The sequence below is a fragment of the Canis aureus genome, chromosome 4 (genome assembly GCF_053574225.1).
Source record: "Canis aureus isolate CA01 chromosome 4, VMU_Caureus_v.1.0, whole genome shotgun sequence".
Taxonomy (NCBI): domain Eukaryota; kingdom Metazoa; phylum Chordata; class Mammalia; order Carnivora; family Canidae; genus Canis; species Canis aureus.
The window spans coordinates 40,274,583-40,293,905 of NC_135614.1; the positions used below are offsets into that span (position 1 = coordinate 40,274,583).

General features: G+C 50.0%; 1 long non-coding RNA gene across 3 annotated transcripts; it reads left to right on the forward strand.

The window, feature by feature from the left end:
• The first annotated feature begins 1,625 nt into the window (after positions 1-1,625).
• Positions 1,626-10,870, forward strand: LOC144311855 (uncharacterized). Of its 3 annotated transcripts, XR_013377354.1 has the most exons (4): positions 1,626-1,783; positions 7,527-7,755; positions 8,280-8,467; positions 10,084-10,870. It is a non-coding gene; the product is annotated as an uncharacterized LOC144311855 (long non-coding RNA). The 3 variants fall into 3 exon arrangements; XR_013377353.1 differs by having other exon boundaries at positions 7,527-8,467; XR_013377355.1 differs by having other exon boundaries at positions 7,527-8,467; positions 10,334-10,870.
• The last annotated feature ends 8,453 nt before the right edge of the window (positions 10,871-19,323 follow it).

Below are 19,323 nucleotides of genomic sequence, written 5' to 3' on the forward strand. Positions count from 1 at the left end.
GGAAGAGTCTGCAGTGAGCAGAAGGCACCTGAGTGGAGATGCCCAGTTGTCAACTCATGTTCAGTAGACTTGTCAGATGCATGAATGAGTGATCAGATGAGGCTCCGGGTCCTCTGCAAATAGGAATAATAGGGTTTCTTTGGCGAAATTAAATGAGCTCATGGAGATGTTGGAGAGAGGAGTTGCCTCTTGATGCTGCCCTGAAGAGGCACAAAAGGTCCCTGTGGTCTGACCCATCCCCCTCTCCTCGTCCACCCACCCCTCCCCCCGCAGAGCCCCCTGGCCATCCCAGAGCCCCCCACCCCGAAACACACATAGACATGCTTCCCAGGCACCAGGCATCTCTGGCCCCACTTTCTGAGAACAGCTCCTGCAGCCCAGGGATGGCTTCTCAGCCGGGGTGGCCCTTCTCCATTCCTGGGGTGCAGGGTCAGAGGGCCTGAGGCTGCACAAGCAAAAACAGTGGCGCCAGGCCCGTTGATGGATCGTTGTGTGGCACATTTTCGTTGGGGTCCCACTGAGTGTGCTGGGTGGGAGGAGGAGGGTGCTCCTGGGATCTTGGGGAGGGCCAGCCCCATGCAGGGCCAAGCTGCACTTGCCACGCTTTTCCCAGAATCCCTCACCCTGCTCTTCTCCACACTCCCCTGCTCCCACCCTCAGCTGGCCTTTTCATTCCTGGCAGGTGTTGTCTCTAAATGGAAGGTGTCTGGGAATACCAGGGAGATATGAATATGTCAAGGCTCTTATTTCTGCACCGTTGCATTTTAAATGCTCTTCAGAGGCCTGGAACTTCACAGCCGAGCTATGGGACCAGATCCACTGGAGCTTGGATCCCCGGCTCTTTTAATCAAAAGCTGTGCTGTCTTGGGCAAGTGGCTTCCAGTCTCTGAGCCTCAGGTTCCTTGCCTGCAAAATGGGCTATTTGTGAGGCGTGAGTGCTTATCTAGGGATGTGCCCAGCACAAAGCCTGGCTCTAAACAGAGGCAGATTAACATTAATGCTCTGCTTTTTCCCAAAGGAAGATAAGACCAAAGACAGAGGTTGGGGTGGGGGCGGGGGCGGGGGTGGAGAGTCATTTCAGAATCAAATATCCACTTTTCATGTGTTAATTCTTTCTGAAAGGACTTTATTGGGTCAGGTGTCAGTAGATAAAGTAGAAATCAAGGTGGGGAATCCCAGTGCCTGGTGGAGCAGAATTGCGCATGGCAGAGAGGGTAAGAGGGGAGCAGATGTCCCCAGGCCTGGCCACAGGGAAGGCTGCTGGAGGAGAGAAGGGGGTCCAAGCTACAACCTGAGGAATGATTCCCAAGGTCAAGGTGGGGGATGTCACCTGCTTTGAGACAATAGAGTTTGAAGCCTAGAGGAAAGACACGTACAAGAAGGAAGGAGCAAAGAACACCCGGTGGCTCACGCAATTTCACGCATCTGCCTTCTGCTCAGGTCATGATCCCGTGGTCCTGGGATCGAGCCCCTCATCGGGCTCCCTGCTTCTCCCTCTCCCTCTGCCTCTGCTGCTCCCCTGCTTGTGTGCGCTCTCTCTCTGTTAAATAAATAAAATCTTAAAAAAAAAAAAAAAAAAAGGAAGGAACAGGAAGCATGGTGGGGAGGGGAAGCGATGCCACGGGGTGGCTGGGCTGCGTCAGGCAGCTGAAGGAGTGCGCTGAGGGCACCGGGCAGCATGGGTGGGCTGTAGCAGAAGCACGTGATCTGATTTCTGGTGGCTTTGCAGAGAATGAATTGCAGTGGACAATGGATGAAACAGGCGATGCTGAAATCAAATCAGGTGAGAAATCAAAGCCGAATCCCACTTCCTCTCTTGGGCCTGGATCAGAGAGGCCCGGGTTCAAGTCTCAGCCACACCGCTTAGCATTTGGGTGGACTCGGATACGCCACTTTCCCTCTTTAGGTTTTGAGTTTCTCATCTATAAAGTGGGAGTAGTTAGAACATGCATCTTGGGGTTATTATAAAAATTAAATGAGCTAATTCATGGACAGAGGGTAGCATAGAGCAAGCACCCAATAAATGCAAACCATCACCGCTGCTGCCTTTTCACCCCTATCGTACAGGAAAACGCCCATAGCCCTAATATACCCTTGGACTTGCAGATTAACCCCTCCCTGTTTTTATAGCCCATTTCAAATCAACCACCGTCAGCAGCTCTGGGTGGAGGGGTGAGTGGCATAGAGGCCTCGGAGGATTTGTGCTGTAGCTCGGTTGCCTAGCAACAGCATCAGCATCTGCATCACTGCAGAGCCAGGCCACATCAGGCACTAGTCAAAACAAAGGCAGCAGCGATGACTCACAGCCAGTCCTGGGAACTGGTGGCAGAGGGGCCTTGTTTTGGCAGGGATCAGGGATACCCAGAATCTAGCTCTAGGCCGGGCCTAGCCCCCTCCTTCTCTCCTGCGAGGCCCAGCCCCTCACAATCCCCAGGGCCTTCTGGGGCAAGGAGGGGACCTGGGGTTGATTGTGTGCCCACTGTATGCCAGAGACACTTTGCAACATGCCAAGCATTCCTGCCCCCTCCCCTCAGCTGAGCCGTGGGCCCCTCCCTCAGGATGACCAGAGCTGGCCTCCTCATTCCCCCCTCATCCAGGTCCTCCTCCACCTGGGCCTTCTTCTCTGTAGTGGCACCGACACTACCACGTGGTGCCTAGTGAAGAAGCTGCTATTCTGGGCCCTTCCCATCCTCCTCGGCCTCAAAGCCAAATGGTCACGAAATCTCAGCAACTGAAGGCACCTGGGTGGCTCAGTGGTTGAGCGTCTGCCTTTGACTCAGATCATGATCCGGGGGTCCTGGGATCGAGTCCCACATCGGGCTCTGCATGGAGCCTGCTTCTCCCTTTGCCTTTCTCTGTGTGCCTCTCATGAATAAATAAGTAAACCTTTAGAAAAAAATCCCAGCAACCGTCCCCTTCCCTTGCTCTCCTACCAGGCCTTCTGTGCAACTCAGGCCTGAGCTGTGGCTTTCCAGGCAGAGTGCACTTGCCCCAGCCTCACCCACTGTCCTCCATGCAGTAACTTCCAAATGCTACACGAGACCTCAGTGCAGGACTCCTGGCTTCGACCCCTATGTGGCTCCACCTACCACAACCCAAAGCCTGATTTTTTCCAGGGCCTTACAAGGCCTCACACAACCCAGTCCCCATGGCTATCGCTCATCACATGCACACACACACACACACACACACACTCACACAGACACACAGCACAACCTCACCCTCAAAGACACACGTGCACACACACACACACCTTTCCCTCTTGACAGCAGGTGACAGAGCTTCTCTTTGCTCCCTGGTGATAGAAGAGCTGAGCATAGCGGGGAAGCCTAGTGGCCACAGCCCAGCAGTCTTACAGTGAAAACATGTCCTAGGTTCCAGATCAGGGGCAGCTCCTCCCTGATTCTGGACCCTCCTGTCACACTCAGAGCAATCATTACCCTACTTACCCCAGTGAGACTGGCCACCAGTGTCACATATGTTCTGTGGGGGTGGAGGTGAAGAAGGACCTCAGGCTTGGGGGCCCGTGATGACTTAGGCTTGAGTCCCAGTGAAGCAACTTGCAGGTACTGAGGACACTGTTGGTTTTAACATTCTTTGATAGTCCTTCAGAAGTGGGAACCGAATGCCCCTCCCCTAGTATGTGGGCTGGACTTAGTGATCTGCTCTAAGAAACAGAAGAATAAAAATAAAGAGGAAATGACAAGATGTGACTTCTGGGACTAGGGCATCAGAGGTGCTCCAGTTTTGCCCCATCCTTGGTCTTGGGTCACTTATGCCAGAGAAAGATAGCTGCCATGTCATGAGCACAGTCAGTGTCCTGAGAAGAAGTCCCTTGAGCAGACGCTGAGGCCTCCTGCCAACAGCCATGTGAGTGAGCCACCCTGGAAGCGGCTCCTCTGCTCCATCAATCCTTCAGATGATGAACGTTGATGACCGCCTTAGGAGAGACCCAGCTCAGACCCACCACCCAGCTTAAGCCAGTCTGGGACTCTTGACCCAAAGAAACTGTGGGATAGTAGACGTTTGTTGTCAGCTGTCAAGTGAGGGGCAAGGCGGGGCGATTGGTCTCGCAGCAGCAGATAACTCACTCCTACGGTGTCTGAGAGTAAATCTCTTAACCTCACCCTAGTTCCATTTCCTCAGCTGGAAGATGGTTCAGTAAGAACATGTGTTCAGTGTCATTGAAAAGATGAAATGCGTTAACAATCAAGAAGTGGTTAGCACGGTGCCTGGCATGTATTAAATATTCAATAAATATCAGCTATTATTATTATTATTTCCTATAAATAATAATTTATTTTTTCTTTTTCATTTTCAAGTTTTTTCAAGTTTCTTTTTCATTTCCAGAAACTTGAAATTCAACCAAAACATCAAGGGCTTGCCCTGTATCAGCTGATTACGCCTGCTGCAAGAAGCTAGGTGCTGTGATCACTGCAAGTCAATGTGCTTGCTTTGTTAGTGAAGAATTTCAGCCTCATGATTCCCAAAGCTGTAGAGTCCAGAATCACAGTACTCCCCAATAACAACAGCAATAATCACAGGTAGCCACTACCAGGCACCACGCTCCTATGCTGCTGAGAGCCCAATGTACACGGATCCTCGCATACAGGAACATCGGGTCTGGTGACAGATGCGGAACAGGAGCCCAGAAGGCAGAGCGCTATGGCCAAGGTCCCCAGTGAGTAAGCAATGGAGCCAGGGCACAAACCTGCTCTGTCGCAGCCACTGCTAGGAATTGCTTGGAGAGTGAATACCCTCCTCTCACCTCCCACCTCAGGGATGTCCAGAAAGGCGAGTGCTGGCTGTGGCAGGAGCTGAAAGCCTGCCCTAAGGGTCCCACATCTGTAGAACACTCTCCTACCTGCATTTCAGGGTCATGGAGACTCAGGGACCCCCAGACGCCAGGGGTCCTGTGTTGCTGTAGGGTGCCAGCACATGGGGGTGCTGCAGTCTCCCCGATCCCCATGCCACCCACTGCCCTGTATTCATGGGAAGGCCTCCAGATCTGAGTAAGGCCAAAGGCCCCGAAGTGAGTGAGAGCACCATTCGGTTATCTCTGGGTGACGCTGGTGCCTACCTCACTGAGATGTCACGATGGCCCGTGGAAGAGGGAAGCACCAGAGGGGCCTGCCTTCGTGGCTCTGTTCTTCCCATTCAGAGCACTACAGTGGCCACCCTCCCTGAACATACTTGTGTGACCAGTTCCACTACCCACCCCACCCCCCAGACGTCCCCAGAGGTGGCAGTCTGTAGCTGGGACTCAAATGGTGGCCAAGAAATCTGTCTCTTCTGGCCCTTTGTCCTGGGTCTTACCAGTGCAAGGATGATGGGATATGCTAGATTAACATGCCATCATCTGTGTGAGGCACATCAAACTCGAAAATTCAAAGGCTTCGGGTCCAGCTGCCAAAATGTGGATTGGTTTTCATAGACGTTATTAGTCCCAGCAGAAGGCCCGAGTGCCCCTCCGCCAGAGGTTGGCAAGGGGCAGGCTCGCTTTTTGGTTGATCTCCAGAAAGCAAGGGAAGGGTGGGGGGGTGCATTTTATGCACCTGGTGATACATTCTTTGCAGTGTCTTGGGATGAAAAAGCCAGCATCTGAGCAGGGTCAGAGAGGGCACAAGTCCCACCTCCTCTGTCTCCTTGGTGAAGGGATGCTCAGCCTCTCCTTACATACTTTTACTGATGGAAGTGATTACTCACCTCCCAAGACAAACCTTTCTAGAACCAGATTCTGGAATTTGAGCCCTGGGTTGGCCATCCAGTATAGTGTGTGACCCTGGAAATTCTGCTTCCCTCCTGTGAGCTTCAGCTTCCTTTTCCATAAATAGAGCTCATGATCTCACAGGTCCACAGGGAGATTCAAATAGGATATTGGCTGTGGATGTAATTTTTAGATGGCAAGCTGCATGCGGATGGTGAGGGTTATTTTTGTCATAATTGCCATTATTATGAGGTTGTCACACTAATTGTTCCGGAGCTTTCTCTGAAATTGAATCCATATTTGCTCCCCTCCGGTGCCTGCCTGTGCACTAGGTCTTCCCACCCATGGGCTAATCACAGTGGTTGTGGTGAGAAGGAGAAGCCTTTGTCAGCTTTATTAAGACTCAAATCCACACTGAGAAAAATATTGACCAAGGGCGCACTCAGCACCCATGACTCCCCACTAATGAACTTGCTGCTGGTCTCAGGGCCATGGGCATCAAAAAGAGGGACGTGCTCCCATCCTCCCTCCCCCTCCTCTTGCTTTCTGTCCACAAGCATTCCAGTGCCTTCTATGGAGGATGCAGAGAGGCTTTACCAGCTTGCCCAACACCCCTCTCTACTCTATCTCCTACCGGCATATTTCTATCTCCGGTGCCTATCACCATCAGACACTTCTTACTCAGTCATTTGTTTACTATCTGCACTTCCCTGCTAGAACAGGGGCCTTCTCCATTCACCCAGTGCCAGCGCCAGCCCAGGGCCATGAGATGTTGAATCCATGTCTATTGAATGAATTTATAAATAAATGGTGAGCAAAGTGCAGCTTCCACCCCAAAGAACTTCTGCCTGACGGGGAACAACAGTCAAGTCTAAGGATGGTATCCATTCCCTGTGATCAGTGCTGTGATAACAGATGAACAAGGAATGGTAGGAACAAAACAAAAAGAGGTAGGAATGCTGCTTCAGTGGGGTCCAGGAAGGCTTCCCTCGGGAAGAAGTTGAAATGGGCCTTGAGGGGTGCATAGGAGTTAGCCAGGTGGATGAGGAAGCTGTGTGTACAGAGGAGCAGTGTTGAATGGCAAATGCATTTGTGGTAGGACACATTCTGGAGCATAGGGTTCCCAGGATCCCACTGGGAGAGGAGAGGCTGGAGGGCTCATCTGAAATCAGGTCAGCACTTCAGCATGAGAGCCATAGGGAGCTCTGAGAGCTGGGCAGGAGCGTGGTGGGGTCAGATGGCCGGAAGACCACTTCCGGGAAAAAACTGTCCAAGTTTTTACACGTAGGCCAGGACTCAAACCCGGTTCTTTCTGACTCCAAAACTCAATTTCCTTACCATAGATCACCTCCCTCCCAGAAGACTCAAGAGGGACGGGTGTGAAAAGGAGGGAAAGAGAAGAGAATAGCAAGGGGGCAAAAACACGCTGCCTCCTATGGTCAGGATGTGTTCCCCCAAATTCATGTGCTGAGTTCCTAATGTCAACAGTAAAGAGAACAGGTTATCTTTTTTCTTCCATGCTGATTATGGTAACATCAAAGATTTTAAATTCTTCATTCCTGGGTTCAGGCACTATTTTCCTTTTTGTGCCTGTAAAATGAGTTCGTGAAGACCTAAGCTTTGACTGGCTTTGATCCCTCCCTTCTGGCTCCAATTGTTAGAAAAAGCTTTGGATTTAAAATGAGGATTGCAGAGCAGAGGTCCACACTTCTTAGGAAGGAAAAGCCCAGTAACTGAACCCCCAAGAGAGCGCTACCTCTCGAGGTGCCTTCTGTGCAAGATTGCTGAATTGTGACGTATAATCATCTTCATTTTACAGACGAGAAAGCTGAGAGTCAGAGGTGGACTTTTTCACACAAGCATCACACTAGGAAGTGAAGACCTAGCGGATCAGATCCATCATTTGGGTCCATGTCACCATGTGGCACAGCCCATGGCAATTTCTTCATCACTGGGCCCAGCATGGGTACTCAACAAATGTTTGCAAAACACGTGTTGAGAGATGGATGAGCGTGATCCTGTTCACTGTGACATCAGCTTCTATGCCTGTATGTTCATTCCAAGTATTGTGTCTGATTGCCCAACGCTTACCCCATAGAAGTTGATCGAGAAGACTGAACAATCCTGCCCTCGCAGTGCAGAGTGGCAGTACCCTCTCATGCTTGCCCCCACTGACAGACCCAGAAATGAATTGTCCCAGTCCAGCAGGACACAATTGACAGAGGGTCAGTGTTGTCAAGGTAGGCTGCATAGTGCCACTGTGGAGAAGACAGGCTGGGGGCTCCCCAGACCCTTTTCTCCCTTGTCCCAGGGTATGTAGGGAGGCCATTTGCACCCAAGCAGCATTATGTGACTGGAAGGGGGCACGACAGGGACAAAGATCGCAGAAATTAGCAGTATGGGTGTTTGAGGTACAATAAGAAGGACAGTGTGGCTGGAGTCTATATAGAAGTATCATGATTTTTTTTTTTTTTTAACCTGACAAGGCTTTTGTGAGGGTGAGACAAGGGCAGAAAAGAAAGAAACTTCAGGCATCAGGCTTCTCTTTGCTTCCCTCTTGGACCTCTCACAGAAGGATGGACTGCCTAAAAGGATGGGCAAGAGCTTGAGCCCAATGGGAAGTTGAGGATGATGACATTGGACATGACTCTCAACAAGCACCCCACTGAGTGGCTTCCAGCTGAAGTGACAGAAAGCCGTATTGGCCGTGGCTCCCACACTGAGGACATTGATATCTCTCTCATTAGAGGAAGTCGGAAGGTAAGTGGCTCGGGGTTGATGCATCAGCTCCACAATGTTAGTGAGCTACTACACCAATATCCCTTTGTTTCTCTTGTCCTCCTCATGGTTGCAAAACAACTGCCATGTACTAAGCATCATGGCCTCAGTTGACCATAGACAGAAGGCAGAGAGCAGTGGCGGCAGGGGCCAAAGAGTTTACCCCCACGTGCCTCCTTCTTGTTATGGAGAATATACTCTGCAGGAGCTCCCCAGCAGATTGACCAGACCTGGGTCTGGTCAGACATAGGGAAGGGAAAAGGTGAAGCAGCGGTGGTCACGATGCCTGTGAGGTCACTGCTCAGCCTCTAGAGTGATTGGTTGATGGAGGAGAAGCAAACAAAAGACACATTTTTGAACTAATCAATCAGCTCTCAGGAGTGACAACTCACCTTTGAATGACACCTCACGATTACAGAAAGATTTACGTGCACTGGCTCATTATACTCTCCCAGCTGACTTCCAAGGAGAGAGTATCATCCGCCTTTTGTAGATGAGAATAGGGAGGCTCAGGGAGGCAGTGACTAGCACGTGGCAGAGCTAGGGTAGCCTGTTTTAAAATTCCCCCACCGCACCTACTCTTCTTCCTCCAGCCAAGCCCACAGCCCTACTGACTGAAAGAAGTGCTTGGTTCATGGTCCCCAGAAATCTCGGAAGCACGGGGAGGGGGTCACAGGTTGTTGATCCCCTACTGTGTGCAGACAGCAGGGACACAGGGAGCAACCAAGTGATGTGTCTGAACAGCCATTCGGGGTGAGCTGACGCTCTGGACACCACAGGCCTTCCCCCAGACAGTGAGACGCCTCCACGTTGTCTCAAGGGGAACTGGGCTTGTTGGAGCAGGACACCCCAGAGAGCACCATGCTCCATGTGCACTTGATTCCCTCCCCAAATGGGCACCCAGGAACCAGCAGAAGAGGCCCTGTAGGAAGCTTGGTGCAGAGTTTATGGACTGAGATTTGGGACAGAGCAAGGAGGGACATCTAAGCCTCACCTGCCCCTGCCTGGGCCCCCAGCCCAGTGGGAGGGTCTGGAAGGGCGTGGAAGGTAAGGCGGAGTGCAGCCCTTAAACGGCTCAAAATGGAGGAAGATGCTGAGGCCCATCTGTTAAATTTTCTTCCCTTGGAAAGACTATTCTGAAATCACAGCATGCTCTTCTCATATCATCCATTTTACTTATTTATCATTATTTTCATCAATTATATATCATTGTGACTATATCTTCTTCACTTTACAGAGTAGTGGTCTTCCTTCAGGAATTAGGATATGCCAAAAAGCAAAGATACAGAGGAGAATAATCCAGTTTGCCTTCCTTTTCCCTAAATAGACTCTCAATCCTCAAACTCTTGAGGAAAGACCCAGAAGCCTGGGGGCGGGGACCACCTTCGTCTACAGCTGCCACGGCTGGATTCCTGCCCTTTGCAGCCTCCTCCCCTGGGGGAATGGCATTAATAATCTACTTTCTTTCAAATAAGAAAAACACACCAGCCTTGTGGCCAAACAGCGAAGTGTATTTTATCTGACAACCAAGTGGGTGAGCAAGATGGCCTCCGACTGCGCGCGCAGATCCAAAACACCCTCCGCCTCTTGCTTTTCAGGAGATGATCTTTGGACATCGAAGCTGACACCAGCCTCCCGTTCCTTTCCCTGCTCCCTGCCCTCAGACCCTGGTCGGCCTCAGGGACCAAACCCAGTGCCTAAGACAGAGAAAAGGAGCTTCCTTCTGGTCTTTAGCTTCCAACTTTCAAAAACCTAAACCCCCAGGGGAAGGGAAATCTCACAGCGCGGACCAAGTATTTAGGAGGAAACTTGAGGCTGTAATGAACAAGGTGTCCCATTTCTTTGTAGCTTGCCACCCCTCAGAGCTGAAGAACTGATTTCTTCAGACTGGGGTTGTCTCTCCCCCAGAGGGAAGATCTCAGAGGAGGAACACAATGCTTTGGCTGGGTCCTAAAGAAAGAGCCCTGATACCTCTCCAGGCTGAGCACCGCATCCCAACCAGGGTGGCAAAATCCCTACGGGATTTGCAGAGAGACAACACCTGCCCTGGCTTCGCATCAGAAACCCTAGAGAGGTCAGAGAAGCCACAGGACGGGATGCGGGCATGTCTTAGAAACAAGGCTGTGGACTCCTCACATGGACATGCCAGTGACCAGGAGCTGTGGAAGCAATGAGATGACCTCCAAGCATCCAAAGACATAAGGCTGAGCCAGGAGCCCAGCAGATCTGGCACAACTGAAAGAAAGCAGCCTTAACTCCCCTTCTCCCTCCCCATCTCTACCTCTCTGTCTGTCTGTCTCTCTCTTATACACACACACACACACACACACACACAATCAGTAAATCTTGCCTTGATCCTTAAAAACATAAATAAAAAAAGGATTGTCCCACCAGTATTATAATTTCTCTGTTGCTTTTCTCGCCATCCTCACACCCCGGACCCTACCACCATCTCTCACCTGACCTGCTACAGTAGTCTCCTAACTTACTTCCACCCTTACACTACTCCAGTTCTTTCTACCCACAACAGTCAGGGTGATTTTTTCGAAACACAGTTTAGATCATGACAGCCCTCTCCTGCTCAGGATCCTACAGCAAATACTCAGTTCACTCAGTACAAAATGCAGATTCCCTCCTCTGTAACATGCAAGGTCTTACCTGGCCACCCCTTGGACCTCATCCCCTAGTCATCTCCTTCTGGGGAATGAGGATCATGTCCTTCTTTCAACACACTGAGCTTATAGCCCACCTCAGGGCCTTTGCACATGAGTGAGAATATTTCCAGCTGACATGGGGCTTGCTCCTTTAATTCATTCCTTCTCAAACCCTACCTGAGCACCTGATCAGAGAGTATGACTTTATCTTTCTTCCATATCTGTATCCCCGATACTTAGGACAGCACTTGACATTCCATCCATGTGACTGATGGATATTGATGGAATGAATACATTTCCCACGTTGACAGCTAACCAAGGGCTCATCGAGTGGAGTCCTGAGTCTTGATGGATGTTATCAAAGACCAGAGGAGCAGCTCCTCCACCCCTATATTTGAGTTCTCCAGACTTTGAGTACCATTCGAGGAAAAAGTCGGGGAACACTGATTGTGGCCACCATCCTAGAAAGGGAGCTAAAAATAGAATTAATACAAATGATAAAAAGTGAAATTATGTTTTGTGCACCGAGTTTGTGGCCTGGCATTCACAGTCGGCCCACCTTCCTTGAAACAGAAACCCCCAGCTCGTTTGAGGTGACCCATCCACATCTTCAATGACTTTGCTGCTGGACAAGCTCACCTGCTTCCTTCAGCCCTGGGCATTCTTAAATAGCAGTCCATCCTTTCTCTGTGCTGCACCTGGGCTGGTGGTCACTCGGTTACAATGAATAATAACCGTTAATATTTATGGGGCATTTACAGTTCCAGAAATTGTGCTTAAGTCTTTATCTGGATGATCTCCTTAATCTTCCCAATGACCAGGTGAGGTTTGCAAGGTTTGCACTATTACCAACCGCATGTTACAGATGGTCCCTGACCTAGAGGCACTGCGAGGCCTGTGGGGGAGCCAAAGACATGAATCAATAATTACCATATGGCACAAACTGGAACAGAAGCAAGCACAGTGCTGTGGGAACACAGATGGGAAGCTGGTTCGTTCTCTACAGGGTGGGGCTCAGGGAATTCGGCCTTCTACAGCTACCAGGACCCTCTCAGACTCTTCCTTTTTGGGATCTCCCAACCTATAGTTCTCCTCTCTGGACACCCTGCCCTTGGCTCTTCACGCAGCTGGCCCTTCCTCCTTCAGCTCCAGGCACCCTCCAACACCTCCCAACAAAGTAGGGTCCCCGTTGCCCTGCTGGAATGTCAGCTCCCCGAGAGCAGGAATCCTGCCGCTCTTGCCCATCGCTGCATGCCCAGCCCCGGAGGGGCGTTTGACACAGCAGAGCTGCTAGATAAATATTTGTCGAACAAATGCCTGTAGGAGCATGTGAGTTAAGTCATTGAAATCAAGAAAGGCAGGATGCCTGGGTGGCTTAGCAGTGGAGCGTCTGCCTTCCACTCAGGGTGTGATCTTAGGGTCCTGGGATCGAGTCCCACATTGGGCTCCCTGCAGGGAGCCTGCTTCTTCCTTTGCCTGTGTCTCTACCTCACTCTCTCTCTGTCTCTCATGAAAGAATAAATAAAATATTTTTTAATCCCCTTATTTAAAGAAAAAAGAAAAGAAATCAAGAGAGCAAGAGAGGCTCGGTATGCTGGAAGGGAGGAAGGGAGGAAAAAGAGCAGTCCAGACAAAAGAGATGTCATGGGCAGAGCAAAAAGTTTGCCAGAACTGGTGGCAGCAGGGAGCACAGGGACCGTCGGAGACATCCTCTGCCTCGCTCTGCTTAGAGAACCTCCTGCTCTGCATCTCCCCGCAGCTCTCCCCCAGGTCACCCCCCAGCAGAGTTCTTAGGACACACTAGGTTCTCCTGGATGTCTGATGAATGAGCGAACGACTGGGCATCACCCCAGCTGAGCAAATATGTAGCTGAATGAGGTGGTGCTGGCTGTCCCTCGTGTTCCCTCCTCAGCGAGTAGCGGTCGCTCCACTGTTTATCTGCATGGCTCCTTCACTGGAGGTGTTCGTGTCAAGCAGATCTGGACTGGAACCCTACCTCCACCACGCTGCCCGAACCCCTGCGCTCCCCAATCCGAGTGCGAGCACCTGTACTGAAAATGACAACATCTCCGTGCTGGCTGCCAGGATTGCAGGAGAGGGGTCTGCATAGTGGCTGCTACAGAGTATGGGCTCCGCAAATAACCTGTCAATGAATGAGTAAATCAGCGGATGAATGAATGAATGACAAAATAAATAGGTATTTTTGGTGAGATCTTGGAACTTGATAAATTTAGTGAATTTGAGACTTCCAGATGCAAGATAGGCTGCAAATTCTCTTCTCCAAACATCCAGAGAATTCACAGACATGAGCCCTGCTAGAGCTTTACCCCTACACCTATCCCCGCAGTGGTTTAGAGGGTGTGGGCCAGGGAAGCTTGTGTGATGGTCACCACACACGACCTGAGCTGTCCTGTCCCCATGCCCATGAGGGAATAGCCAGTACAGCCAGAAGGGCCCCTTGGCACATGGGAAAGGGGCCCCCCACAGGGGCTGGGAGCTTGAGGCAGGTCCCAGAGAGCTTGTTGGACCTTTCCAGACACAGCTTAGTAGCTGATATTACTATGAACCCAGCTGTCTAGGTTCAAAAGTCAACCTGCTTCTTATTAATTGAGCGGCCCTAGTCAAGTCCCACGAGCTCTGTCCGCCTGGGCTTCCGAATCTATAGACTAAAAATGGTAACAGCATCTGCCCCACTGACTTATGGGGGTTACAGAATCGCTGGGTAGGAAACATGAGAGCAGTACCTGGCCCACAGTGGGTTCCCAGTAGAGGTTGCCGGGAAGTGGAAATAAAGAAATTCTAGCTTTATCACCCTTACTTAATGTCTGCCCTGTTCTGGGTTCTGGACAGGGAGGACATAGAGATGAACAGGGTGTGACCCCAGCCTCCCTGGTGCTCCTAGTCTGGTGAGGGAGGCAGCTGTGTCAGCAGGCAGTGGCTCCCAGTGACATCACTGCTGTGACAGAAGCATAGGTGACAGGCTGAGTCCCCACAGCAAGGACACCCAAGCCAACCTGGGACGCCAGAGAGCCCTTCTTGGAGGACGGGATGAACTTCTAGGGGCAAGGGAGACTGAGCCAGGGGGAGGGGAGGCAAAAGGCTGTGTGTGGCGCGGCCCAGGGGCAAGTGAGCCCGGGACAGCCCGGGTACCGGAGGCTGAGAAACCCACGGGCTAGGTGAGAAAGGATCACCGTCAGAGATTTGCAAGGCTCACCCTGTGCGCCGGGCCCCAGGCCCAGCACTGAAGGTAGGAAAAGCAGACAGGAGCAGCTCTCAAGGGGCAGACATTCTGGGAAGAGAGACGGAGACCTAGATAAGCAGTGACCCGGTGATGCTAGTAGTGCCGCGGAGGGTGCCCGGCCTGCCCGGGGGTGGAGGAAGCCCCGGGTGAGCGCTGGAGGCGTGTTTTGAAAGACTGTCAAAGGACACAGTGACTGCCACAATGTTCCTTCTCCCCTGCCTTCCACCAAGACGTAGTATGGGGTGGTGGGTGAGAGGGCCAGCTCTCGGCTCAAATCCCCTCTCTGCCACTGAGCCGCTGTGTGACCTTCGGCCAAGCCTCTTAACGTCTCTGCGTCCTCACGGGGTTGCTATGAGGATTAAACAAGCTAACACATTTATTTATTTATTTATTTTATTTTATTTATTTATTTATTTTTTAAGGTAACACATTTAAAGCACTTGCAACCATGCTTCACACAGAAATAAATGCTCTATGTGTTGGATACGGTAGACCCACTTATTCAGTAAATGGATTAAGTGTCTTAAGCTCCCCTGGGTGCCAGGCATTGTTCTAGTCCCTGGAGACATCACAGTGGCCTAAGCAGCAGTGCCTTCACTTGCCTTCCCAGGATGTGGGGTTCTCAGGGTTAAAGCTGGAACAGTCCTGGACAAACAGAGGCAGCTGGTCACCCTACTGTGAGCTGTGGAGCCTCAGGAGATGATTTTCCCTTTCTGAGCCTTCTCCTAAAAGCCCTTCCTGAGCCCATTGTCCGAGTCACCCTTTCCTGCCTACTGGCCACCTTCCTACTTTTTAAAAATTTCTGTCCTAGCACTTACTGCTAGCACACTCTGCATTGCCTCATTCGTTTGTTTGTCTGCCCACGCTGGAAGGCAAGCTGCATGCCTTATACTTTCTTCACTTAGAAAGCGAGCCATCGCCCTGTACGCGCGACCTTACAGATGTGACAAGTGATCAAGGGAGACCATAACAGGGAAATTCTTTGTAAAGGACAGCACGCATGTGAGTCAATTTCGGACACAATTTTAGCACAGAAGGTTAGGGTACAGCAGAAAGAACTGGAGTCAAGTTGGGGGAAATCCCGGACACCTTAGTGTTGAACAGGCATATCCTGTAAATGAGGAAACAGGAAACTCAGGGGACTGCAGGGAGGAGGTGACTTGCCATGAACACTGGAGGTTCACAGCAGACCTGGAACCTAAACCTCTTAGCAGTGAGCTCAGAGCCCTTCCCCTGCTTCTCATGCAACTTCCCCTTTGCTACCCACCATCCAGCAAGACCCTTGTGGGGTCCAGGATATCATCAAAAGATGAGTCCTCCTTGTGGGGGAGGCCATTCTTATGGGGGGATTCCTTGCAAATGGTCAAGTTCATGTCCCCCAGGCTCTCAGCCCTAGCTGTCACCAACTGCTACAGGGATTGAGAATTTGGGCAATGAACTTCTGATCACTGTCATGAGTATTTATTTCCTTCAGTAAACTCTGGCTTTATAATAGGAAAGCTCTAAAATATTGATATTCCTCATGATTTGGAGTCAACGGGGAATAAAATACTTTGCACAAATCACAAACTCTGAGATTTAAAGATCAACCCCAGCATCTCTGTTTACACTTGAAATGAAAATCTCTTACTCGTCCTGGCCTGCCCAATTTCTAACCTTCACTGGAGTATAAATACTATTTGGTTTCTTCTTGAGTCCAGAAATTTGTTTTACTAAGTCGTCCTAACCAGTTCTTTAAAAGGCTAATTTAGCACGGCAACATGTGTAGTATTAGACAGGGAATCTGCTCCAATGTGCTGCCCAAATGTTTACCCGCAATAAAACATTTAGGCACTTCGTCATGGACCATCATGTATTGACAACCAAAAGGGAATTCATTCTTTCCACTCCAAACCTGGTTCTCCTTCTGGTTTCCTGTCCTCATCATGCCAGGATAGTTCCCTTTGGTGTCCAGAAACCAAAAACTATTCTAGACTCTTCCCTCCCCCTCACCCACCACATCCAATTTGTTCTGTGTCCCATCATTTCTACTTTTTCCCATATACCTCTTGAATCAATTGCCATCGCTCCAACCTTACTATTTACTTAGTTGGAGTCTTCTTTTCCTTCATCTGGACTATTGTCATGGCACCCTGACTGGCTTCTCTGTCCCAGCCCCTGTCCATACACCACTTAATTCATACACCGCCCAGGCCAGGGGTTGGACATCTTGCTGATTGTCTACTTTTTCTTGATTTTCCTTTTCTCTCTTTCTTCCTGATTCTTTATGAACATTACTTATCTTGGCACCAGCCTGATGTTTCTCATATACGGCCTTAACTATGCATCAATTCTTATCAGCTAAGTAATGTTGCTCTGTAGGGAAAGTGTTTTAACTTAAATAAATAGTATTATGCTATTAACACCACTGGGCTTCCCTTCTCTCCCTCAGTTTTGTTGCACAGAGATCTTTCGATGCAGCTGTATATGCACCTGTTCTGTGGCATCTGGCTCCCATATCATATGCCACAGTACACATCCACCACACTTTCTATTTGCACTGGCCCCTCATGGGCACTCAAGATCCTCTCCTCCCCTTCTGCACAGAGCCTAGCAATGACTATCTTAGTACATGTTCCCCTGCAGACCTTGGAAAGAACCCATCTGAGCCATACACCGAGGAACCTACTAACTGGAACATATGGCACATGCAGTCCTTAATTTTGCTCCATGCTGCAGATCACTTTCCAGGACTCTGCCAACATACGCTCTTGCTTCCAAACACAAGTGTTCTGGTCTCCCCACATCCTCACGGGCACATGGAATTACTCACTTACCAACGCCTGCTGCACTAATACACACACTGATTCTCACAGTGTTCTTCTCACTTCCATTTCCCTCATTGCTAGTGAGGTAGAGTGGAGCCCTCCTTCACATACTGCTCAGCCATTTGGATTCCCGTTCTATGAAGGAAATGTTCATCTTTGTCCTATGTCCTCAGTTCTGTATTTTCACTTTAATGGGTTTGTAGGAGTTCTTTGCATAACACAGGTACAGTAATTTGTTGACATGGGATACTGCAAAAATCTTTACTCAGCCTGTCATCAGTGACATTTCTGGTGAAATTCTTCATTGAGGGAGCAGCCTCCATTTTAAACCCAAATTCATCCACTTTTGCCCTTGGTTTGTTAGGACCTCCTTTGAGCCCCTCAACTAACTCCTGGCCCCATGTGACTTCAGCTGAGACAGCCACATGCCTCCAGCATCATCCTGCCTAGGGAACATAAGTGATTGGCACACAGACTGGCAGGCACCTGACCCCCCTGCACCAAAGATCCCATTCCCGGGGAAGGTGATGTGCGCCTGAGCACAAATTAACCAGTGGTGGTCAGATTTGGGAGCTGTTGATGACTACCTTCTATTGTGAGAGAGCTGGCCTGCAGGCAGACACCAACAGAAGGAGAGACAGACAGGGGGAGAGCAGCAGAAAGAGGACAGAACCTGAGGCTGTCAAGATTTCCCTTCTTATCCTCTGGCTCCTGAAGCTCAGCCCCTCCCCCCGCACCCCTGCCCCCCTCCAACACAGCTCAGCAGCTGCCAGACCTGGTTCCCCAATTACCTTACAAAAGGCAATGTTGTTGGGCATTCAAACACTATCTTTATCTTGCCGTATCCTTCGACCCCGTCCACTACTGCATACTTAATACTTCACATTCAGTGGAGCAGATAGTTCGGCTTACAACTTTGCCATTTCAAGGGAAAACTTTGTATAGAGACTGTGAACAAAAAATAAGCACCACTCACTGTACCTTGAGTTTCTCTGGGAGCATATTTCTTTTTTTTTTTTAAGATTTTATTTATTTATTCATGAAAGACACAGAGAGAGAGAGGCAGAGACACAGGCAGAGGGAGAAGCAGGCCCCATGCAGGGAGCCTGACGCAGGACTCGATCCCGAGTCTCCAGGATCACATCGTGGCCTGAAGGCGGCGCTAAACCACTGAGCCACCCGGGCTGCCCTGGGAGCATATTTCTAAGCCATATCATCTTCAAGAGCTCAACTAAACATCCGGTATCACACACTGGGGTGTGCGTGTGAGCTGGTTATCAAAACCAGTCACAGAATAAAATGGCCTGGCACTGAGAATTACTTGGATGTGGTCTGAGTTTCCGAAGGCTGCTGTAACAAAGTACCACACACTGGTGGGGACTTACACAACAGAGATATATTGTCTTATAGTTCTGGAGGTCGGAAGTCTGAGACCAAGATGTTGGTGGGGCTCATTCCATCTGTCGGCTCGAGGAAGAACCTGTTCTTTTCATATGCCTCTCTCCTGGCTTCTGGGTGTTTTGCTGATAATCTTTGGCATTCCTTGATCTCTATGTACATCCTTCTGATTACTGCTTCATGTTCACATGGCATGCTCCCTAGGGACATGTCTGTCTCTGTGTCCAAATTCTCCTTTTTATTGGGACAACCAGTCATATTGGATTAAGCCCACTCTAATGACCTCATTTTAACTTGATCATCTGTAGAGAGCCTATTTCCAAATAAGGTCACATTCCAAGATTCTAGAGTTTAGGGCTGCAACACACGAGCTTGTGGGCAACACAGTTTAACCCTTAAGAGTCATTGTCTCAAAATCAGAATGTTCAAAAGAGAAACAGCAGGGGCCATGTTAGGGAACATAATGCATGCACCAAAGTCAACCAGCCTCTGTGAAGTCCTCACAGTCCATAGCTAGAGAGCAGGAAACACGTTTTGATTTATCCAACTTTCTTTCCCAGAACTTAAAATAGCTACTGACCTCTAAAAGAATGGGCTTAGTGAGATGACTAGAACATGGGTGCCAGAGGCAGAGCCCCGCACTGCAATCCAGGCTTACATCTGACCAACTCTATGACTTGATACATGAACCTCTGTGTTCTCATCTGTAACCTCAGGTGGTACATGCCTTATAAGATG